A 25945-nucleotide genomic window follows, 5' to 3' on the forward strand; every position below is an offset into this window, starting at 1 on the left:
AGCTGGAACATTATGACATTAAATAAAGATATGTAAAGTCTGGCGTCACCACTGGTGACAGAAAATCTGTGATTTTTTTCGCAAGCTGCAGTGTTTTTAATTAAGTTCCTTCATTGAGAAACTTCCTCATACCCACAAAACCATATCCTTCTTCTCAAAGCTAAACGTTTAAAGACATGCAACAATGGGAGGACATCATTGTTGTCTTGCATTGTTGTCTCAGAACATTTGTGAATACCTGAGTAACTGTAACTGAGTAACTGAGTACCTGAATAACTGATGATTAAAACTGAAACTGAAACTAAACCCACTTTTAGCTGTGTAAGGCTGGAGAAACTGGAAGAACTGGAAGAGAGGGCTATTCTCTGAGAAATCAAATCACACTTGAGTTGATCACACTTGAGTTGATCACCTCCCAATTTACACATCATTCCCTTCACCCATCCCTACCTGAATTCACCCAAGAATATATATGGTTTAATGTGAATAATTATCATACAGTATTACACATGTTTGGTATCATTTGAAATGTCTCATTGCGACTGGTACAAATGTCTTATTCCCAAAGAGTAAACCCAAAGGTAATAAAGGTTTTTTAGAGATAACTTGCACACAAAGGAGGTTGGGTCTTCCAGGCAAATGGTCTCCTTCTTTCAAAAGGTGTAAACTCAATGCAAATTCCCATTGTTAGCGAATACTTCCATGTAAATCAACCTCTGCCCCCAGTAAGCCTGGGACGGTGATTCATGTAAATTCCCACTGTGAACTCACATGTTTACATTTGAAAAGAGGTTTCTGCCTTGGTCTGTCTATATAAAGAAATGCAACAAGAGGCTCAGGGCGATTCTGTAACTCAGATCAGCCCATAATGTTGAAGGACCTCAAAGACTTCAGCATTATGTATTTTTTCTAAATGTCGGGTTTAGCCTACATCTTTTACTCTTTATCTCTGAGCATATTGATGGTATTGTATTGATTATCTTTGAACTGATTATGAAATTGGAATGATACATTTACCTGACATAATAAATTGTAAACTTTTGATATAATTCTAACTGACTCTGACATTATTTTCAGTAAAGAGTTAAAAAGAATAGTCAAACATTTGCTCACATGTAATGATGTACAGATACCATTAAAACCTTTTCATTTATGGAGTCAGATGAAATAACGAGAAAATACATATGACAAAATGTATTTCATTTAATCAAATTACTTTACCACGAGGAAAGACAGTAACGTGCAAAAACCTTCATCCGCTGACTGGATGCCTCCATTGGGCCGATTGAGTCGGGCTACTCATATTTTAAATTGAATGATTTTAAAGAGACTGCACAATAATTAGGCTACTTTGTTTTGTGCCATGTGGAATCCAACAATAGTTTTGTGAACACTTGCAAACTGTTCTTCACTGTCATTGATGTCCCATGTCAATAGTTGAAATTGCACATGTAGACAGACACAAACACACTGATCCCTGACTCAATCAAGTTAATAATATTTTAGCTTGAGAGCATAAAATATTTTAATAAAATAAAAAGAGGCATAAGGGATACAAAAACCAGCCATAAAGTGAACAATATATCATGCACAACTAGACTGTGTATGTACAGTAATTATACCAACCATTAACATTTATTACAATCTTTTTCATAATGATCCCGTTTTTTTTTTTGTTTTTTTTTTAAATAGCTTGGCACTTCTGGCAACTCAAGAACTTTAAAAAAGGAAGTTTACATTAGCAACAAATCAAGAGCAGAATCAGAACATGTGTTTGAAACAAGATGAGCCAGATAATCTTGCTGGGTTTTTTACGGTTCACAGAGTTATGGTGATTCTATAAATGTTTTAAAAGCAGTTTTCCTTTTTTTAAGCAGACATATTTTCTTTCGCTTTCTCAGAAGAGTGATTGAATGAAGCAAAGGCGTTCTTACGTGTTTCTCAGTGGCTATGTAAAATATCTTTCATATTCTATTGTGTTGTTTGTGAGGAAGTTTGATTATCTTTCCCAGCACTGTGTACAAACTGATGTTAATACTTTAAAATGTACACATAATAATTTTGACAACAATACAATCCAAATAAAGCCTAAATGGCTAGAATTTAATTCAGCTCGAATCAAAATGAGTTTCACAAATCTGAATTCTAATAAAACACTTAAATTTCATTTAACAATTAGTGCTAAATTTCATTACATCATCAGTCCACATACTGTGAGTCTTACTAAGTAAAGCAAGCTGGCTTTATCTTCCAGTCATAAATTCTGTACATCTAAGTATAACCAATATAAGTATAATAACCAGTGGACAGAGAGACGATAGATGTGGTGTATATATATATATATATATATATATATATATATATATATATATATATATACAGGTGCTGGTCATATAATTAGAATATCATCAAAAAGTTATTTGTTATAATTTTGATGATTATGGTTTACAGCTTATGAAAACCACAAAATCAAAATCTCAGAAAATTAGAATATTACATGAAATCACACAGTAACTACACAGTAATCCCATGGTCATTGAACCAGGTTTTGGTTCTTTTGGCAGTGTGGGCAGGTGCAAATCCTGCTGGAAAATGAAGGAAGCATGAAGTGCTCTGGAAATGTCCTGGTAGACGGCTGCGTTGACTCTGGATTTAATAAAGCACAGTGGACCAAAGTCCTCTTTTCTGATGAGAGCAAATTTTGCATCTCATTTGGAAACCAAGGTCCCAGAGTCTGGAGGAAGAATAGAGAGGCACACAATCCAAGATGCTTGAAGTCCAGTGTGAAGTTTCCACAGTCTGTGTTGGTTTGGGGACCCATTTCATCGGCTGGTGTTGGTCCATGCTGTCCACTCAACGCAGCCGTCTACCAGGACATTTCTAGAGCACTTCATGCTTCCTTCAGCAGACAAGCTTTATGGAGATGCTTCCTTCATTTTCCAGCAGGATTTGCACCGGCCCACACTGCCAAAATAACCAAAACCTGATTCAATGACCATGGGATTACTGTGTAATTACTGTGTGATTTCATGTAATATTCTAATTTTCTGAGATTTTGATTTTGTGGTTTTCACAAGCTGTAAGCCATAATCATAAAAATTATAACAAATAAAGGCTTGAGATATCTCACTTTGCATGTAATGAGTCTATATAATATACAAGTTTCACTTTTTTAACGGAATTACTGAAATAAATCAACTTTTTGATGATATTCTAATTATATGACCAGCACCATATATATATATATATATATATATATATATATATATATATATATATATATATATATACAGGGTGCGATTTGTGAAAAAAACAGAGGGGGGGATGTTTTGAAACATTTTTATTCATAAAAATAAATCATGAGAACATGAACTTCATTCACTGCATTTGCTGCTCTGGACCCTTTTCATTGTTCCCAGCTAGCTAGCAAGAGTTTTCGTGCTGAAAAATTACATATTACAAGTACATTAAATATTTGTAGGCCTACTTGGTGACATTCTGAAAAGCCGTACATGGATCAAAGCTAATGGACAGGATCAGATAAATCAGAGCTTAGATTCTCTGGCCGAGCCCGAATTTGAGCACTTGTGTTACAAAATGCAACACGTCACGTGTCATGCTCAGCGTCTCCTCCACTCGCACGCATCACACCGGGCCCGGGATAATAAACTTTAAAAATATTTATTTTGTTTAAAAAAAATTCTATATTATTCTAATTAAAACCTTGTTGAATTAAATTAGAGTTGTAGCCTATAGGCCTACTCCTCCTAGGCCATCCAAAGTTCATTCTTGTTCATTTTCTGTGTTCATCATTGTTCACGTTTTTTTTAATTTTTTTTTTTACATTTCTTCATTTGGATCCATTTGCGATCCATTTCATTCTGAATAAACAAACAAGTCAGTTTACATGATTTGTCCTTGTTGCATATTATTCATTAAGATAATAATTACTAAATGCACGCACAATTATCCGTGAACTTGATAAATGTTGCAGATATGTTTTACTATGCACAAACAAATGCCTTTCAACTTATGTGTGCAAAATTCATAAGTAAATAAATGTGCAGAAATTTGTACAGAGATTCTGTAGGCTTACTATAGCCTATGTGTTGTAGCCATTAGCCTAAATAAGCTCATTGATTTTCATATTTGTTCAAATATTATAATGTTATTTTTTTTCTATGTTGATTTATGAAAAGTGAACAGCACGAGTAAGATAGGATGTGCAGTATATTGAGAGACTTGGAGTGGGTTAGACATGATTTTGACCATTTCATTAAGTTTTGTTTTGTAGAAAGCCTTTTTTTAAAGTGAATTTCGTTTTGTATAAATTGTATCTTCATTTTTAATAATTTTTTCATTAACGAATTGCATGTATTTAATAAATAAGAAGCAAATATAACAGGCTATAATCATGGAGGCACCGGCGCGCCTTGCACTGCACGTTAACTGGAGCGCATCTCATCATAAATTAACTGAAACTAAGGCCCAATCCCAATTCTATTTTATACCCCTTTGCCTACCAACAGAACAGAAAACAACGGAGATGACGATATCTTCAATGCCTAAAGCTGCGTTCACACCAAACGCGAATAGAGCGTCTGGCGCAAGTGATTTCAATGTTAAGACGCGTTTACGCGCGTCTGGAGGTCTTACGGCGCAAATGAGGCGTTTAGCGCGGCGCAGTGTACGCGAATTCGCCTCATTCGCGCGTCCACTTCGCTTCAAACTTTTGCTTTTTACACGCGTCATATTGTTAACGAACTTTAAAGTTTTTTTTGTAACCGTTTCTTTGAAGAACATGACCGTAAATATGAACACAAGATTGAATGTGACATAAAGAAAATGATTATGGCAGTCATGTTTCCTCTGTAGCCGGTGTATGCAGGTACATTTCTCATACCCCTTCGTTTGAAGTGTGGTCCCGAAAAATCTAAGTTTCTAGGGCTGGCCCTTCCCCTTACCCCTACCCCTCCATGTTAACAGTGTGCTCTCAATGTGCATTATCAAGTCAAGTCAAGTCATCTTCATTTATATAGCGCTTTTAACAATGTAGATTGTTTCAAAGCAGCTTTACAGAGATAAGCGTATAATTTAAGGTAACAGGGATTGTTTCGGCTTTACAGCAGAGTTAAGTTATTTCCATCTAAAGTTAGTTTTGATTGATTTGCTTCCGTCGCAATGATCATTTGTTATTAAATTAGGGGCCGCTAAGACGACACCATTCCCTCTACACAGACTTTAAACGCGAACCTGTGAGAAACACTGATGGCGTTCACATGAGCATTTAGAATGAGTTCTATAGTTATGTGCGTTTGAATATATGCAGGTTTGGAATTCCCTACAAGCCAAGCCTAAACAAAGTACTTGTCTTTCCCTATAAATTTTGATAAAGAATTGAATTTTATTTTGTTGCTTTGGGGTAGGAACGCGAAACGGATTTTCCCGACAACGCCTTATCTGTAGAGTGGTAGTGGGATCCTCCATAGGGAGAGACTAGTTGGCACTTCAGCACTGCGTTGTCATCGGTCCAGGCGAAGGTCCTTCGTCAGATCTGGATACGGCCTGGATACGGATACGGCCATTATGTTTTTGTTTTGTTAAACTCACAAATGCCATAATGTGTTGTTTTTTTTGGTTTGTTTGTTTGTTTATTGATTGATATTTATGTCTGAGTTGATCGAGCTGAATGAAATGGCACATGATGAGTAATGGGAGTGCGTACATTTGTGATTGGTTGTTTAATTAATAAAATCACCTTGAGTGAGCACAGCACTCTGTGAACACTCCAACCAAAAGAGAATCGAGACAACCCTACCCCTTCACGGGAACGCGCAAAACGGAGGGGTAGGGCCAAGGGGTAGGGGAAAGGGGTGAATTGGGATTGAGCCTCAAGTGTATGCCTCACAGAGAATATTAAGAAATATATCTAAAGAAAGCTTGAAATGTCTTTAAATGAAACAATTCAAAATGAAAAGAAATAGGCAACTCTCTGATGTAATCAATGCATTTCTCCATATAGGCGCTTTCACTACGGTGATGGCGATCGTCAACTTCATCTTTGCTTCATCTCAACTTCCCTGGCGCCACCCCTGGTTATAACGGCCCAGGCTTGATTTTGAAGATAAATTAGCCACAATGTCATCTATTGTCAGAAGGCTAGCGCTGACAGTGGGTGGTCCATTTCGGATTTTATTGTTCTATCGCACTGACAGTTCACATTACAGCGCTTTACTTAGTTGAATAGGCTAGGCTACTTCTATAGGCTATATCAGCCTCTGCTGAACCACAGAAAGTTAAACCATCACAGTAGAAACAGTTTTACTGCTGCTGTTAAAGAATAACGTTATCTGTGTTAGTCAATTCGCCTCATTCGGGCTTCGCGTCTACCGCGCGAAACGCGCCGCAGGACCTCTAGACGTGCGTAAACGCGTCTTTACATTGACATATGAATATGAAATCACTCGCGCCAGACACTCAAAAGTGAGTGAGTAGGCCTAATCAAAATACCTTTGCTTTAGCCTCAATTGAGTGAAACACCGTATTTGTAACTTCGGCCATTCTCAGTGGTGTGACTGGGACACTTGCTTGTCATCATAGAAACAGATAATCAGATTGTGATGTTTTTATTCCCACTTCAGTAGTGTGCTGAATATGCGGTGTAAAAAAAGACCTGCAACCGTCTCGCAAGTGTTGATAGACTATTACTCGTGAGGTGTAACCAATCATATAGTGCCGTGGGCGGGACTTTGAGCAAGTCTGCAGAGTGGTGATTACAGAGAGGCTGCGGAGCCAGTCAAAGTAGCGCATTTTAAAATAAAATTGACTTTAAACAAACCACGGATCCGTGATAAGTTTTGTGATCCGCCTCGCCACTAGTGTAGTAGCACTGATCACTTTGAGGGGGGGATAAATTTATCCCCACCGGGGATAAAAATAATTAAGCAGAGGCAGGGATACATTGACCAGAAAGGGGGTAATCCCACGCGCCAAAAAATATATATATACTGTATATATATTGTGGTGTATTTAATACTATTAATATGTGCATTAAGGTTGACCCTGAAGACTTGCCATTGTTAGCCTCTGCCTTCATCTTCAGGCAGGATATGCAGAGTCCGGACCCTCAGATTGCGAGCTACGGACGGGGCCTATGCCAAAGTACTTTATTGCTTGCTGGGTTGTTAATAAATGGATAATTGTCACAGTATTTATTCTCCCGAGTCTTTCTGGTAGAAAGAAAGTTCCCGTATTGTTGAGCTCGGTCGGTGCAGCAACATATGGCCTTCTACGCAACCTGGTCCAGCATGACAAGCCAAAGGACAAAACTTTTAATCAGATTGTGACCATTCTAAAAGATTACTATGAACCTAAACCATTGGTCATCGCCGAGCGTTTCAGGTACCGTAAATGCAGTGTTCGAATTGAGGGGGGGCTGGGGGGGTCCGGGACCCCCCATAAGCATCAAGAGACCCCCCATAAGGCCCAAAAAAATTACCTCGGGGGTCCCCTGGTTTTTCATTAAAACTAAAATAATAGAAACATAATTTATTAGGTAATATATTTTAATCAAAGTATTGCGCTGCCGCTCCCATTAGAAAGTAATTCAAATTAGATTTGCGTCTGAAAAGACGCTCAAGTGCGCCACACGCTGTTTTCTGAAGGAATTTACAGACTGTTGAATTTATAAACAGATACATTTTATTGATCGTGCCATTTATACGCCAAAAATAGTTTTTTTGCGTGTAAATAATATGCACTGCAAACCCCTTGGGCAGGATTGGGGTGTGGACTACGTGTGTATTACACGCCATAAAGTGCGTATCATATGCACGCAAAAACTATTTTTGGCGAATAAATGGTACGAGAAATAAATTTCGTGCTATAGATAAACACTTTCACGAGAGTCTGGCAGAGTGGATCCTCATTTTCACCTCACGATGACGGTAAGATAATATTTCTTTCTTTTATGATTGTTTGGTAGCCTAATTTACTGATCTGAATAGAATTTCGAGATTAACGCTTGTCCGGGACACGTGCGTGTGTTTTTTAAGGGACAAGTGAAAGAGAATTGTACTTGCCCAACCGGACAAATGCCCTGATTAAAACCATTTTCAATATCAAAAAAATAAAATAAGAAATAACGTACTCGGTTAAGTAACCTTAGTTCCCTGAGAGTAGGGAAAGAGTATAGAGAGTAAAAATTAGGGAAAGAAAGCTAAAAAAAATATTCTGATAAGAGTGTTTTCCAACAGTGATGTAATGAAACATTGACAATTTAAGTTTAAAGGGAGTAAAGCCTCTGTTTAGGCTGGAAATGCAATTTTGACAAAAGAAGAACTTTTATTTTAAATAAATCTTCATTTTAAATCAGCCTACTTCAGTGTGACATTTTATCACATTATCATGCTTACCACTGAGAATTTGAATAATTGAAATGTGATGATCAGATGCAGATATCTAAATCAAAGAATATAGGTTCGGGAGGTTTGCGGGTGGATTATTTATTTTTCACAGCAGATTCGGGGGACTCAAAGTGCACCAGATTAATGAATTTATCTTTAAAATGTACAAAATTTTCTTTCGGGGTACCTTTTCTTTCACACCCCTAGACGTACCGAGCTCAGCCCACAAAAATACTGCGGGAAACAGGTTCTCTTACGAGAGGTTCTCTCGTATTGCGTAGTTGCTACGCTACGGGAAAGCCTTTCTTTCTCGAGATACTGAAGCCAAAAAATTATCCTTAATTTTTATAATCTTGTCAACGCAGTGCGGCAGCCTGCAGACCTAGGGCAAGCTTACTAGCGTGCCCATTGGCTGCCCTGCGGCAACTGCAGCAGCCTACCGCTGAGCCCTTGGCGTGACGTCACGACCAATGAGCGCGCTTGGCGCGCTTAATGCGTCACAGCCCGCGAAAAGGGGTGTGGCTTAGCGTATATAAACAGGGCTCGGAGGCTGCTTCTCTGATTTCTGTCTTTTCAGCGAAGCTCTACGCATCGCTGCTCTCTGAGGAAGCCGCCGTCGAAGCAAGCGACCAGCACGCCGAGGATCTCAGCCTGAGGACGCCGGCCGCCTTCGCCGCATCTGCTCACCACATCTGCTCTCCCCGGCTGCCTCTTCAGGGCCGCAAAAGAAGAAACGCCGCTCTCAAAGGCCTCCCGAGCCGGTGGTTATAGCTGAGCGCTCGCCGGAGCCCCTCCCGCGAGCCTCGCTCTCTCCTTCTCCCCCGCCCTTCACCGAAGCGCAGCGGCCGGCCACTGCCCGCACTGCCGTCGCCTCAGGTGCTGACAGCTGCTCTCTGCTTGCTTCGGATAGCGAGGAGTGGTCAGGCTCTCTCCGCTCCGCCTCCTCGACTCCAGGGTCTGGCAGGTCCCGCTCCAGTGTCGACGCGGAGCTTATCCGCCTCCTCACCAAAGCGGTCGACCGACTGGGATTAGACTGGTCCCCACCCAAGGAGCCCGCGCCGAACCGACTCGACGGGTGTTTTCTGCCTAGCCGCCGCCAAGCGCCAGCCTCTAGGTCAGCACCCTTCCTGCCTGAGCTCCACGCGGAGCTATTGAAGTCGTGGAACGCGTCCTTCTCCGCTAGACTCCGCTCGTCTGTCTCCTCGGCTCTCTCCCAGGTGGACGGGGCCGCCGAGAAAGGCTATACCGGCATCCCTTCCGTTGAGGAAGCGGTGGCAACGCACCTTTGCCCGCCGTCTGCTAGATGGCGCTCAAAGTCTGACCTGCCGTCCAAAGCCTGCAGGACCACATCAGCTCTCGCCGGCCGCGCATTCGCCGCCTCCGGCCAAGCTGCTTCCGCCCTGCACTCGATGGCTGTTCTCCAGATCCTGCAAGCCGACCTCCTCCGTGAATTGGACGAGAAGGGCTCGGATCACACAGCCTTAACAGATCTGCGCAGCGCGACGGACCTTTCGCTCCGCGCTACCAAGACCGCTGCACAAGCCATCGGCAGATCTATGGCCGCGCTCACCGTCATCGACAGACACTTATGGTTGACGCTGGCGGATATGAGTGAGTCTGAACGCGCTGTTTTCCTCAACGCCCCGCTCTCGCCCACTGGCCTCTTCGGCCCTGCGGTCAGCGGGATTGTGGACCGCTTCTCTGAAGTACAGAAGGCGTCGCAGGCTATGAATCTTTTCCTGCCCCGCCGCTCGAGCCCAGCCGCAGGCCGCTCTCAAGCTCAGCCTCCTGCGCGCAGCTCCACACAGCGCTCGTCTCGGCCACCAACTGCTTCGCAGCGACGCCAGGGCGGCCGCCCTAGGTCGCGCTCGACCAGCCGTCACAGACCGCCGCCCCCCCGGGGTCCGCGGCCCAAGATAACGCTGAAGTCTGAGCCCGCGAAGTCCTCCTAGTACCCGCAGGGAGGAAAAGATGGTTGAGTCCCGCTGCGGCCGGACCGCCATCAAAACGCCCAGCTCTGTCAGTCCCCTCAGAACAGGCTACTGCAGCAGCTTACACCGCAGCCAACGAGCCAGTAACACCACTCGCTCGCCTGCACACAAACGCCGTTTTTACGGCGGCCCAAATAAATCTCAGAAAGAGTGTAAATTCGGGTTTTCCGGCTCCGGCCGAGGGTGTTGTAAGTGTATAAAATGTGCCCACTCCCACGTGCTCACTGCTTCACACAAACACGGTCCCCATGGTAACGCGTTCAGAGCGCTCCCTCATAAAGCGGTCACACGCCGCTCGAGTGCTAAGTGTAGCAAATGTGCCCACAACTCTGTGCTCACATCTACCCGTAACTCGCTCTGCCACTCGGTTACCCTGGGCAACAACGGCTCAGGCCGGGGGTGTTATAAGTGTAGAAAATGTGCCCACTCCCATGTGCTCACTGCTTCACACAAACATGGTCCCCATGGTAACGCGCGCAGAGCGCTCTCTCATAAAGCGGACGCAAGCCGCTCGAGTATTAAGTGTAGTAAATGTGCCCACAACCTTGTGCTCACACCTACCCGCTGCTCGCTCTGCCAGTCAGTTACCTCGGGTCGCAGACCCTCTAAAGCTCCTAAACACTGGCCGTGTCATAAGTGTAAACTCTGCGCCCGCTCACGAGCACGCGCACTCACTGTTAGACATTATAATCCCCACGCCGCTCTCGCGCCTGGGATGTTTGACAGCAAATCACGCTCCATCCGATGGGACCGAGCTACTGAACGCTGTACAGTCGGCCAATACTGTTTACCAGCCCCCGTGTTCGAGCACCAGCGGCGCGCACGCCGCTCCATCATCTCTGATACAGGTTCCCCATCCCGCGCAGCGCGGCGATCTGAACCCAGAGACCATTCGACCCCTAGCCATGCATGCGGAAGCATGGGAGGCGATTCAGGGCGCGTCAGAATGGGTGCTGAATACTATAAAACACGGCTATTCGCTTCAATTCGCTCGTCGCCCTCCGCGCCTTATAGCACAGATGGAGACGAGAGTGAGTTCAGAAGCTGCGCACCTGCTTCAAGCAGAAATAGCGAAGCTGCTGCGCAAAGGGGCTATAGAACAGGTTCATCCTTCTCTGAGCGAGTCGGGCTTTTACAGCCGCTACTTCCTCGTACCCAAGAAGGACGGAGCGTTAAGACCTATTTTAGATCTGAGACATCTGAACAAAGCCCTCATGAGACGGCCGTTCAAAATGATCACAACCAGAAAAATCCTCGCGCAGATTCGCCCAGGAGACTGGTTTATCTCTCTCGATCTAAAAGACGCATACTTTCAGATCTAGATAACTCCCCGTCACAGGCCATTCTTGAGATTCGCCTTCAACGGTCGAGTATATCAGTACACAGTCCTGCCCTTCGGCCTGTCCTTGGCACCCCGTACATTTACGAAATGCATGGACACGGCCCTCGCTCCCCTGAGAAAACAGGGAATGCGAATACTGAATTATCTGGACGATTGGCTTATTCTAGCGCAGTCAGAGACGGAACTTGTGTCTCACAGAACAGCGCTTCTCAGCATCTGGAGGAGCTGGGTCTCTCGGTCAACTGGACCAAGAGCTCGCTATCGCCCCGTCAGTCAATTTCCTTTCTTGGAATAGAACTGGACTCAGTGGCTATGACGGCCAGACTGTCGGAGCAGCGCGCGCGCCGCATCCGCCTCCTCGCCGCATCCCTCCAAATAGGCAGCCGGGCTCCGCTGAGGACATTCCAGCGTATCCTGGGGCATATGGCCTCAGCTGCAGCAGCGCTCCAGCTGGGCTTACTGCGCATGCGCCCGCTTCAACGCTGGCTGAAAGCGCGCGTGCCCCGCCGAGCCTGGGCGGCCGGCGGCTTGCGAGTCAGAGTGAATCAGAGCTGCATTTCAGCCCTGCAGCCCTGGCTGGCAGCCGAATGGTATCTCACAGGAGTGACTATGGGAGTGATTTCACACCGGAAAGTTGTCTCGACAGACGCTTCCAACCTAGGTTGGGGAGCGCTCTTCGAAGGCAGACCGGTCTGTGGCCGCTGGTCAGACCAGGAGAATCTCCTACACATAAACTGTCTAGAGATGCTCGCGGTCGAGAAAGCGCTCAAACACTTCCTCCCATTCCTCCACGGTCACCATGTTCTAGTCCGCACGGACAATACATCGGTAGTGGCCTATGTGAATCGCCAGGGCGGTGTCAGATCAAAGACGCTCTGCACCCTGGTGGAACGCCTCCTCGTGTGGGCTCAGCACTCTCTGCGCTCGCTGAGAGCCGCGCATGTGCCTGGCCACCTGAACGAGGGCCCCGACAGACTGTCCAGGGACAACGTTCCCCCTGGGGAGTGGTCTCTACACCCCCAAACAGTCCAGTCACTGTGGCGCCGTTTCGGCAAATCGAAAGTCGACCTTTTTGCGTCAAAAGACAACGCTCATTGCCCAGAGTTCTTCTCGAAGAACGAGGACGCGCTGGCCCAGACCTGGCCCAGCGGCCCGCTGTACGCTTTTCCCCCGGTCTCTCTGCTGCCTCAGGTCATCAAGAGAATCAGGGAAGCGCGCCACACAGTGCTCCTCATAGCCCCATACTGGGAGAACCAAGCTTGGTTCCCGGATCTAATACAGCTGGCAGACTCAGCCCCCTGGCCGATACCGGTGAAGAGAGACCTTCTCTCTCAAGCCCGCGGCTCGATATGGCATCCCCATCCAGAGCGCTGGTCTCTGCATGCGTGGAGCCTCAACGATTACACGCTGATCTGCCAGACGGGGTCATGAACACGATCATACAATCTAGAGCCCCCTCTACGAGGTGGCTCTACATGTCGAAATGGTCAGTGTTTAACAGATGGTGCACTGCTAAGGGGCTCGATCCGCAGACATGTGGGGTATCGCGAGTACTGTGTTTCCTTCAAGAGCTACTGGACGCGGGCAGGTCCCCCTCCACGCTCAAAGTCTATGTTGCGGCCATTTCAGCGCTCTCTGTTTCAGAGCTGGGCCGCGCATTAGGAAGGAACGAGTTCGTCATCCGCTTCCTTAGGGGAGCCAGGAGGATGAACCCCCCGCGACCCCCCTCGGTTCCTATGTGGGATCTTTCTCTGGTCTTGGAGGCCCTGAGAGCGCATCCCTTCGAACCCTTGGAAACTGTGGATATGAAATACCTCACGCTCAAGACCGTTTTTCTGATAGCACTGTCTTCAGTCAAACGAGTGGGAGACCTACACGCGTTATCTATTAACGCCGCGTGCCTCGAGTTCGGACCTAATGACTCCAAAGTCATTCTCAGACCGAGGCATGGGTACGTTCCCAAAATTTTGGGCACTCCCTTCAGAGCACAGGTCATTTCTCTCTCAGCCCTGCCAACTCACGGCAGCGAGGCCGATAGTAATCTCCTCTGCCCGGTCAGGGCGTTGAGAAACTACATTTCACGGTCCGCCGCTTTCAGGCGCTCGGAGCAGCTCTTTGTTTCGTTTGGTGGGTGCACCAAGGGTCTCGCCGCCTCGAAACACAGCCTGTCCAGATGGATAGTGGACGCTATTGCTGCTGCTTATGCGTCTAAAGACCTGCAGTGCCCATTGGGCATTCGAGCTCACTCCACCAGAGGCATGGCCTCGTCGTGGGCATGGTCCAGCGGGATTCCCATTCATGACATTTGTGCAGCGGCAGGCTGGGCCTCCCCCTCCACATTTGTCAGGTTTTACAACCTGGATGTTCCCGCCTTGCAGGCGAAAGTGTTATCAGTCTAAGTCTCGCGTATGCCAGCCCACTATCTGTGCGCGGGCTACGTTGTGTGATTTAGCTCTACTGGTTGAGCTGCACTATGCAGGGAATTGTCAGTTCAGACCGGCCGTGCCGCTCCTAACCCCCTAGTGTGTGCTTATGTACGGCGCTAGCCCTCTTTGGGCCGCCCGGCTCTCTGCTATCACGTTCGGCTCTCCCTGGGACTCATTCAGTGGATGCTGGGCGCGCACGGCGTTGACAAGGGCGTTCCCGTAGCGTAGCAACTACGCAATACGAGAGAACCTCTCGTAAGAGAACGTTTCGGTTACTAACGTAACCTCTGTTCTCTCTAGAAGAGGGAACGAGTATTGCGTAGCCCGCCGTGCTCGCGCCACGAGCTCATTTCGCTTCATGCGACAGAAACCAGAGAAGCAGCCTCCGAGCCCTGTTTATATACGCTAAGCCACACCCCTTTTCGCGGGCTGTGACGCATTAAGCGCGCCAAGCGCGCTCATTGGTCGTGACGTCACGCCAAGGGCTCAGCGGTAGGCTGCTGCAGTTGCCGCAGGGCAGCCAATGGGCACGCTAGTAAGCTTGCCCTAGGTCTGCAGGCTGCCGCACTGCGTTGACAAGATTATAAAAATTAAGGATAATTTTTTGGCTTCAGTATCTCGAGAAAGAAAGGCTTTCCCGTAGCGTAGCAACTACGCAATACTCGTTCCCTCTTCTAGAGAGAACAGAGGTTACGTTAGTAACCGAAACGTTATATGATGGTCTACGAAAAATACACATTTAATTATCTTATTAAAATACATGATCAGGGTTTTAGCACCTACGCCTCGTTTTGAGCCAGGAAAAACCCGGATTATTACATAGATTTGGGTGGAGAAAAGTCTTTGTTCATCAATTATGCACAGAGTTAATGCTCAGCTGCAAAAGCATTAGTCTGAACAACAGTCTGAAACACTAAAAGTTAAGTAAATGAAATTATAGTATTAGGGCCAATATGAAATAAATAAATGAAAATACACCCGAATTCCAGAAAAGTTGGGACATTTTTTAAATTTGAATAAAATGAAAACTAAAAGACTTTTAAACCAGACTTTTGAGCCAATATTTTATTCACAATAGAACATAGATAACATAGCAAATGTTTAAACTGAGAAAGATTACAATTTTGTGCACAAAATGAGCTCATTTCAAATTTGATTTCTGCAACAGGTCTCAAAATAGTTGGGACGGGGCATGTTTACCATGGCGTAGCATCTCCTTTTCTTTTCAAAACAGTTTGAAGACGTCTGGGCATTGAGGCTATGAGTTGCTGGAGTTTTGGTGTTGGAATTTGGTCCCATTCTTGCCTTACATAGATTTCCAGCTGCTGAAGAGTTCGTGGTCGTCTTTGACGTATTTTTCGTTTAATGATGCGCCAAATGTTCTCTATAGGTGAAAGATCTGGACTGCAGGCAGGCCAGTTCAGCACCCGGACTCTTCTACGACGAAGCCATGCTGTTTTCATAGCTGCAGTATGTGGTTTTGCATTGTCCTGCTGAAATAAACAAGGCCTTCCCTGAAATAGACGTTGTTTGGAGGGAAGCATATGTTGCTCTAAAACCTTTATATACCTTTCAGCATTCACAGAGCCTTCCAAAACATGCAAGCTGCCCATACCGTATGCACTTATGCACCCCCATACCATCAGAGATGCTGGCTTTTGAACTGAACGCTGATAACATGCTGGAAGGTCTCCCTCCTCTTTAGCCCGAAGGACACGGCGTCCATGATTTCCAACAAGAATGTCAAACTTGGACTCGTCTGACCATAGAACACTATTCCACTTTGAAATAGTCCATTTTAAATGAGCCTTGGCCCACAGGACACGACGGGGCTTCTGGACCATGTTCACATATGGCTTCCTTTTTGCATGATAGAGCTTTAGTTGGCATCTGCTGATGGCACGGCGGATTGTGTTTACCGACAGTGGTTTCTGGAAGTATTCCTGGGCCCATTTAGTAATGTCATTGACACAATCATGCCGATGAGTGATGCAGTGTCGTCTGAGGGCCCGAAGACCGCGGGCATCCAATAAAGGTCTCCGGCCTTGTCCCTTACGCACAGAGATTTCTCCAGTTTCTCTGAATCTTTTGATGATGTTATGCACTGTAGATGATGAGATTTGCAAAGCCTTTGCAATTTGACGTTGAGGAACATTGTTTTTAAAGTATTCCACAATCTGTTTACGCAGTCTTTCACAGATTGGAGAGCCTCTGCCCATCTTTACTTCTGAGAGACTCTGCTTCTCTAAGACATACCTTTAATAGCTAATCATGTTACAGACCTGATATCAATTAACTTAATTAGTCACTAGATGTTCTCCCAGCTGAATCTTTTCAAAACTGCTTGCTTTTTTAGCCATTTGTTGCCCCCGTGCCAACTTTTTTGAGACCTGTAGCAGGCATTCAATTTGAAATGAGCTAATTAAGTGGATAAAAGTGTAAAATTTCTCAGTTTAAACATTTGCTATGTTATCTATGTTCTATTGTGAATAAAATATTGGCTCATGTGATTTGAAATTCCTTTAGTTTTCATTTTATTCAAATTTAAAAAACGTCCCAACTTTTCCGGAATTTGGGTTGTATGTATATTATTACGTTGTTTTTTTTTTTTGGGAAGGGGGACCCCCCAAGAGCTTTGACACAATTCGAACACTGCGTAAATGTGTCCAGAAAAGCGGCCAGACAGTGACGGAATATGCTGCTGAGCTGCGCCAACTCGCTGCAAAGTGTGATTTCGGGGACAGGCTAGATGAAGCTCTACGTGATGGATTTGTCAGCGGAGTCAGTTCTGAGGCATGCCAGCGCAAATTACTCTCAGAGGATAGACTGACTTTTGCGAGAGCTGTGGAGCTTGCTGTTAACATGGAGACAGCCCACCGAGATGCGCAGCAGTACCGGAAAGGGGATGATGTCACCGCTGTTCACAAGGTAAAGGGGAGACGGCGCTTGCCTTCAAAACAAGAAGGGTGCTATAGATGTAAAGGAAAGGATCATAGCGCCAGTGATTGTTACTACAAAAATGTAAAGTGTCATAAATGTGGCAAAGTCGGGCATATTCAGAAGGCATGCAGGACTGGGGGGCGGACACATGAGAGGCAGGAGAAAAAGGGAAAGAGAAACAGTGAGCGAAAAGAAGAAAAAATGACAGGCTACGTACAAGCTGACGAAATAGAAGATGAAATTCGGATGTTTTCTGTGTTCAGTGCAAGTGGTGCTGGCCGATGGCCATACAGGGCAATTTTTGATGTAAATGGAAAAAAAGTGCCGATGGAAATTGACACAGGAGCAGGAGTCAGCATTATCTCAGAAAATGTGTATGAGCAGTCATTCTCACATGTGCCACTGGAGAGCAGCAGCGTCGCACTGAAGGGCTATTCAGGAGAGACCATTCCAGTGAAAGGACAGTTCATTGCAAAAGTGACTTATGGAAATCAGATTGCTGATCTACCACTCATAGTAGTGGCTGGAGGAGGTCCTTCGCTGTGTGGGCGTGAATGGCTGGATCAAATCAAACTGAACTGGAAAATGATTAAAAAAGTCATAGAAAACGTTACGCACCCAACAACTAAACCCAAGTCAATCCAAGATGTGTTGGATAAACATGCTGATATTTTCAAAGACGAGTTGGGGACATTAAAGGGCATTAAAGCAGCAATCTGTGAAGCCTGACACAGTTCCAAGGTTCCACAAAGCCCGTGTCCTGCCCTTCGCAATGAAAGAAAGGGTAGAAAAAGAACTGGAACGCCTGGAAAAAGATGGTGTCATCAGCCCTGTGAAGCACAGCGAGAGCTGCTCCAGTGGTCCCTGTAACCAAGCGGGACGGTGGACTCCACTTGTGCGGCGACTATAAGGTAACTGTGAACATGGCTACAAACATACCCACTACCACGCATTGAAGAGGTTCTGGCAGCATTATGTGGGGGGAAGATATTCAAGTCAAGTCAAGTCAACTTTATTTATATAGCGCTTTTCACAATACAGATTGTATCAAAGCAGCTTCACAGTATTAAATAAAATAGTACATCAGTGTTTGTTTCTAATGTAAAACGTCCACGTTTGGTAATGCTGATCAATAGTATTGTTGATTGATTAATTAAATTAAGTATCCCCAACTGAGCAAGCCAAAGGCAACAGTGGCAAGGAACCGAAAAACTCCATCAGGTGACCTAATGGAGAAAAAAAAAAAACCTTGGGAGAACCCAGGCTCAGTCGGGGGCCAGTTCTCCTCTGGCGTTTATGAACTAGAGACCGGATTTAACTGTAAGATTAAAAATATTATATAAATGCCTGGCTGAAGAGATGCGTCTTTAATTTAGTTTTAAACTGGGAGAGCGAGTCTGAGCAACGAACAGTCTCAGGAAGGCTATTCCAGAGTTTTGGAGCTAAATGTGAAAATGATCTCCCTCCTTTGGTTGATCTGGATATCCTAGGTATGACCAAAAGCCTCGAATTTAGTGATCTTAAAGAGCGAGATGGATTATAGGGCGATAGAAGATCTGTTAAATAATCTGGAGCTAAGCCGTTTAGGGCTTTATAAGTCAGTAGCAATACCTTGTAATTAATACGGAACTTTATAGGTAACCAATGTAGTGATGATAAAATTGGTGTTATATGGTCAAATTTTCTTGATCTAGTAAGAACTCTAGCGGCGGCATTTTGGACTAACTGTAGCTTGTTTATTGAGGATGCAGGACAACCAGCTAATAAAGCATTACAGTAATCTAGTCTCGAGGTCATGAACGCATGAACTAACTTTTCTGCATCATAAACAGATAGCATATTACATAGCTTAGCAATGTTTCTAAGGTGGAAAAAGGCTGTTTTTGTAACATATGAAATATGATTTTCAAAAGACAGTTTGCAGTCAAGTAAAACACCCAGGTCTTTTACTGTAGAGGATAAAGTAACAGGACATCCTACGATGTTAAAGTTGTATTGTGAGAGGTTTCTAAAAACCTCTAAATTAGTTTGTTTCCATTTACGCTCTAAATTACGGGTTTCTCTCTTTAGTACACGCGTAGTATTGTTGTACCATGGTGCTTTAATTTTCTCTCTGACCTTTTTTAGTCTAATAGGTGCAACAATATCCAATTTTCCAGAGAGAATGGTGCTCATAGTGCTGGTTAGTTCCTCTAGTTCATCTGTTTGTTTGGGTTCACTGAGCAGCTGAGACAGATCCGATAAGCAATTTGAAAAATTATCTATGGTGGATGGAAGGATTGTTCTGCCTAATCGATAATGCGGCGCAGCATGATATATTACAGGGGTACGTAATATGCAAGTTACCATGTAATGGTCAGTTACATCATCACTTTGTGGAATGATATCTATATCGGTTGGATCGGTTCCATATGATATAATTAAATCGAGTGTATGATTAAAACGATGAGTTGGTCCGGTAACGTTTTGCTTAACCCCAAAGGAGTTTAATAAATCTATAAACGCAGCCCCTAACGCATCATTTTGATTATCTACGTGTATGTTAAAATCTCCAACAATTAATGCTTTATCGACATTGACCAATAGGTCTGAGAGAAAATCTGCAAATTCTTTTAGGAAATCAGCGTAAGGCCCTGGCGGTCTATATACGGTAACCAAGGCTAAAGATAATAGGGATGTTTTTCTATCTTCTAAGAGCGTAACATTTAGTACAAGTACAAGTAAACTTATAACCCGTTTTCTGAGTAACACTAAGAAAATCTCTATAGATTGTTGCAATACCGCCGCCACGACCAATCAGACGGGGCTTATGCTTATAGGAGTATCCTGATGGAGTAGACTCATTTATACCGAAATAATCATTTGGTTTAAGCCAGGTTTCAGTAAGGCAAAGTACATCAATGCTATTATCTGTGACTATTTCATTTACAATAACTGCCTTAGGTGTGAGTGATCTAATATTTAAAAGACCTAGCTTTAGAAATTTTTTTTGTTTACTAATAGCAACATTTTCTGTTTTAATAACAATTAGATTTTTCCTAGATCCTGCAGTAGATTTATTATTTGATCGCACTAAACGAGGAATAGACACAATTTCTATGCAATGTTCTACACTAGTATTTATATCAGTTAATTTGGTGCAGCACAGACTATGATTTGGACTTTTGGTTACTAGTCAAAAGGTATTTAACATTTTGGAGATGTTATCCGACAGAAGATCCGCTCCGAATCTGCTTGGGTGTAAGCCATCAGCACGGAAAAGCCTAGGACGCTCCCAAAACAGATTCCAATTATTTACAAAGAGCAGTTTCTGCTCATTGCACCATGACGTTAACCATTCATTTAGCGCGAATAATCTACTAAACTTGTCATGTCCTAGACGGTACGTGGGAAGTGGTCCTGACACAATGATCATTATATCAGGCGATGTGCTGCGTACCGTATCGATCAGATTCCTGAAGTCTTTCTTCAGAACTTCCGTCTGGCGCAGCCTGATGTCGTTCACTCCCGCGTGCAGGACAACAGTTCCGACGCGCTCGTTCAGAATTTTGGGAACGCGAGCAGCGATTTCAGAAACACGAGCACCAGGAAAGCAGTGACTGTGCACTTTACTTTTACCTAATGTAGCGTGGACGTGCCGAACGATGGAATCGCCGATGATCACAGCATCGCGTTCTGTTTCGCGAAGAGGGGAGAAGCGGTTTTGTGTGGATAACTTGAAAACCGGGAGGGTCGGAGAGGGTCTTGGTCTAGACCTGACTCGCGTCTTCCGCTGCGGAAATATCCAGGCTTCGTGGTGGCATGTTGGAGCTGGAGTGAACGAGACCATGGCTGATCGTGACCTCGGCGCTCGGGACCGATGCTGAGTAACGCATGGAGTAGACGAGGTCGGAATCAGCGGGTTAACGTTAGTAACGTTAATCTCTGATTTGTGTGCATCGGCGCGTGATGTTTCAAGAGCTAACCACCGGTCTATCAGTTCGGCTTGTCTCACTAAAAGGTTGTGGATCTGTTTCTCAACAGCTTCCAGCTCAGACTGCACCGCGTGCAGCTCAAATGTGTCCTCACCTGCACCAAAAGGTAGACTACTTACATCTGATATATTCGCCATTTTAACAGATGGACAGTAAGTTAGCAACGACGCTACTAGTGATGCTATCAATATTAATACTAATTTATGACTGAAGTCTTAGATATAATCCGTTTTTAGCTTTTTAGTGGTACGGGTGTAGAGTAGACGCACGATAGGCGAAAAATGTTTGTAAGTGAGTGTTGAGAAGACGCGTTCAGCCGTGATCCACGGATGTAACCTATAGGAGTATCCAGCGTTGGATCACTAATAGGCTTGAGACGCGTCTGCTCAACAGTCCGCGTTGTAACTATGAGGTTTGAGCAGTAGTGCTTCTCAGTGAGGAAAAGTAGAAAATGTTTGTTGTAAGTAAGTTTAAAGAGTAAAATCGAGAATTATAAATCAAATCGATGGAGCTCCAAAGACAACAACGCGTTCAGACGCGACGCATGCGCATTCGAAAACAGGAAGTCAGGAAGGGTAGCAAACAGTAGCAAAAAGTTCTCCAAAATTGACCTGGCAGCCGCTTACCAACAAGTCCTCCTAGATGACGAGTCAAAAAAGTATACAACTGTGAACACGCATAAAGGACTGTTTGTGTACAATCGGCTTTGCTTTGGCATTAATTCTGCTGTCAGTATTTTCCAAAGGATCATGGAGAACGTGATGAAGGACCTCAACATCGTGGTCTATTTGGATGACCTGCTGGTGATGGGCAGGGACGAAACTGAGCATCTGATTAACCTGGAGTTCTACAGCGGCTGCAAGAAAATGGCCTGAGAGTAAAAAAGGCAAAGTGTGACTTTGGGAAAACACAAATCGAGTACCTAGGTCACATGTTGGGTGGAAAAGGAGTCTTCCCTTCTAAAGACAAGGTCAGAGCCGTGCATGATGCTCCAACACCCACAAACATCAAAGAACTCAGAGCTTTCCTGGGGTAAGTGAACTATTATGGACGTTTTTTGCCACAGCAAAGTACTGTTTTGGCCCCACTTTACAAACTGCTGAAGGACCAAACAAAATGGGGGTGGAGTAAAGTGGAACAGAGCGCTTTTGATAGGTGCAAAGAAATGTTAGCCAGTGACAAGGTGTTAGTTCACTATGATCCGAACCTGCCGCTTTCTCTCGCATGTGACGCTTCAGCGTACGGAATTGGAGCCGTTATTCAGCACACAACACCTGATGGACAAGAACATCCAATAGCCTATGCTTCTCGTACGTTCTCACCGGCGGAGAAGAACTATTCACAAATTGAAAAGGAGGCGTTGAGCCTGGTGTATGGAGTGAAGAAATTCCACCATTATCTGTGGGTGCGGAAGTTCAACTTGATCACCGACCATAAACCTCTGCTCACGCTGTTTGGAGAACATAAAGGACTTCCAACAATGGCAGCAGCGCGTATACAGAGGTGGGCTATTATACTGTCTCCCTATGATTATCACATAATCTACTGCCAATCAGAAGAACACGGCAACGCAGATGGTCTGTCTCGTGTCCCACTGCCGGAAACTACGGACGCAGGAACAGAGACAATGACAGCATACCTACATGCACTAATCTGTGAACACCTGGAAGATGTACCACTGAGTGCAAAACAGATTTCCAAGGTAACACGCAAGGATGCAGAGCTATCTAGGCTGCACAGATACATCATGGAAGGGTGGCCAAAAGAAGTATCAGAAGAACTGAAAGTGTACTACAAAAAAAGAGAGGAACTATCTGTTGAGCAAGGTTGTGTTCTATGGGGGACAAGAGTAGTGGTGCCTACAAAGCTGAGAACAGCAGTGCTTAATGAGATCCACAGCAGACACCCTGGCATTGTAAAGATGAAGACCGTTGCAAGGCAATATGTCTGGTGGCCACATGTAGACATAGACATTGAAAAAACCTGTAAGCAGTGTGACAGGTGCCAGTTGGAGCAGCATATGCCACGCCAAGTTCCTCTGCACCCCTGGGAGTTTCCGGGAGAGGTTTGGAAAAGGCTTCACATTGACTTTGTGGGTCCATTCATGGGTCACATGTTTATGATAGTTGTAGACGCATATTCTAAGTGGCTGGAGGTTTTCAAGATGGCACAAATAACGTCCTCCGCAACCATTTCAAGGCTTCTGAGACTTTTTGCGTCATATGGATTACCAGAGCAAATTGTCACAGACAACACCACGACCTTCTCGTCAGATGAGTTTCAGCTGTTCATGAAAAGGAACGGTATCCTTCACACGACTAGTGCACCAAGGCATCCAGCTACCAATGGCCTCGCTGAGAGGTATGTTGCCACATTCAAAGCAGGCATGAAGAAGCTGGATGGAGAGGATTTGAGTGTTGAGGACAAAGTCTCGCATTTCTTACTGCGATATCGCACAACTCCCAATAGTGCGACTGGAGAGTCACCCGTAGATTGCTATATAATCACCATTCTGTGTAAGAAGTGTAGTTTTAAGTTGGTGTTATATGTTTATGCACTATGTGGAGATTACCTTTAATTTTAAAGGAGAGGTAATGTGGTGTATTTAATACTATTAATATGTGCATTAAGGTTGACCCTGAAGACTTGCCGTTGTTAGCTAGTGTGTCTTCTGTGCATGTCATAACAAAGTTGAGTCTGTAATACCCTCATGTTGAGCCTTTTGTGTTACGCCCAGATCTCACTTATAAAGCGATAAAACGCGCGCCTTGCCTAGTTATTTAAGTACACATCATATATATATATATATATATATATATATATATATATATATATATATATATATATATATATATATATAGCTGCAACGTGATCTCATGATAATACGTGTGTATTTTTACATAAAGTGTAGTTCTACCAGAAAGACTCGGAGAATAGATATTGCAACAATCGTGCATTTATTAGTGACCCAGCAAGCAATATGTGCGATAAAGTATTTGGCGTAGGCCCCGTCCGTAACTCGCAATCCGAGGGTACGGATTCAGCATTTCCTGCCTGAAGATGAAGGCAGGGGCGCAGCTGACCCCCTGTGAGGTATTGGAAGGGACCGTCCTGGTGGTGGTGGGGAGGTTGGAGGGGAAGGGACCATCCTGCGGTGGTAGAGAAGATGGAGGAAAGAACAATCTTGATGGTGGAGGGAAGAACCATCTTGGTGGTGGTGGGGTGGATGGTGGTGAGTGAAGCGTTCAGCATCTGCAAACTCAGACAAGTGTAAGTACAGGTCCTTTATACTTCTAGTATTAGACGTGAATGGATAGATGAGAAGGAGATAAGTGACGCAACAATTGAGTCTTCCCGGCAGAACTTACGCTAAAGCTTCCATTTCTACCATACGTACATTTATTTATGTTTTATACACACAGAAACGTATAATACTGACGTATTGACAGCACAAAAACGTAATTTATTTACGTATAAACAACTTAACCGACGTACAAATTTTTACGTATTCCTATTTAACTTATGCATTAAAATTGTGGCATTAATGTTTTGACTCTATTGCATTCAACTGTCTTATCAATTAAATTTTCAGTCGCATTTGTTAATACAGTTTAACGTTACTCATATATTAATGTTACTCATAAATAATAACATTTCGCTCGTTTTGGAGGATTAGCCAACATTGTGTTAAACAAGAATACACTTTAAAACCTTAAAAATACCTTCTTTAATTGTTTAACCATTTTGTAATATTTGGTTTATTTACCGTGAGACACAAGGCGTTTTCTCCTATAGACCCATAATACACTAAAACACAACATAAATTCACAAAAGACATACATTTTATTAGCTTGATGTAATCCAAATCTTTAGAATCCATACGTTGTTTGCAAGAAACAGATCCAAATTCAGCCCTTTATCCAGCGATCTTCATCTCCATTTCTCAGCAGAGACCGTAAACGTGTCTGTCTGTTGTTTTTCTTTATAATTGCAGCCTACGTAGTTTTAAGAAATTGTTAGGTTTAGGGGTAGGGGTAGGATTAGTGGCTCAAACTATCTTTTAATGCTATATTGTTAATAAAACTGCCATTTCTCTACACATATCTGTCCATTACGTTTATCCTTTTAATATATAAAATGGGTATGTTTAGGTGTGGGAGTAGGGTTAAGGGATCTTACATTTATAATCTATAAAATGGTAAAAGGGAAATTATACAGATATCTTTATGATATGAAATATTCGTAAATAGTTTACGTTTTTTAACTGTAAAAACGTAATAATGTTACGTTTAAACGTTGCAGATACGTCCATATTATAACTTTCAGCATATCCAAACGTACAAAAAAGTATGTTTTCTATCTTTGAAAATTAAAGTGTAAAGTCATCTTTTCTCGAGATACTGAAGCCAAAAATTATCCTTAATTTTGTGTATATTGTCAACGCATTGCAGCAGCTGGCATGCAGATGACGTGCTTAACTGATGACAGGGCTATCAGAAAAGCGGTCTTGAGCGAAAGGTATTTCAGATCCACGGTCTGCAATGGTTCAAAGGGATGTGCTTTCATGGCCTCCAGGACCACAGAAAGATCCCACATAGGGACAGATGGGGGTCGCGGGGGATTCATCCTCCTGACTCCTCTTAGGAAGTGGATGACTAGTTTATTCCTTCCCATTGCCTGGCCACGCGTCGACTCCGCGAACGCCGCAATAGCCGCAACATAAACTTTGAGCGTGGAAGGGGACCTGCCCTTATCCAGCAGCTCTTGAAGGAAAACAAGTACCTCAGCGACTCCACAGGTTTGTGGATCAGAGCCTTTTGCCGTGCACCAGCTCGCGAACACCGACCATTTCGACGCGTAGAACCTT

Source organism: Squalius cephalus, assembly GCF_949319135.1.
Source record: "Squalius cephalus genome assembly, chromosome: 11".
NCBI lineage: Eukaryota > Metazoa > Chordata > Actinopteri > Cypriniformes > Leuciscidae > Squalius > Squalius cephalus.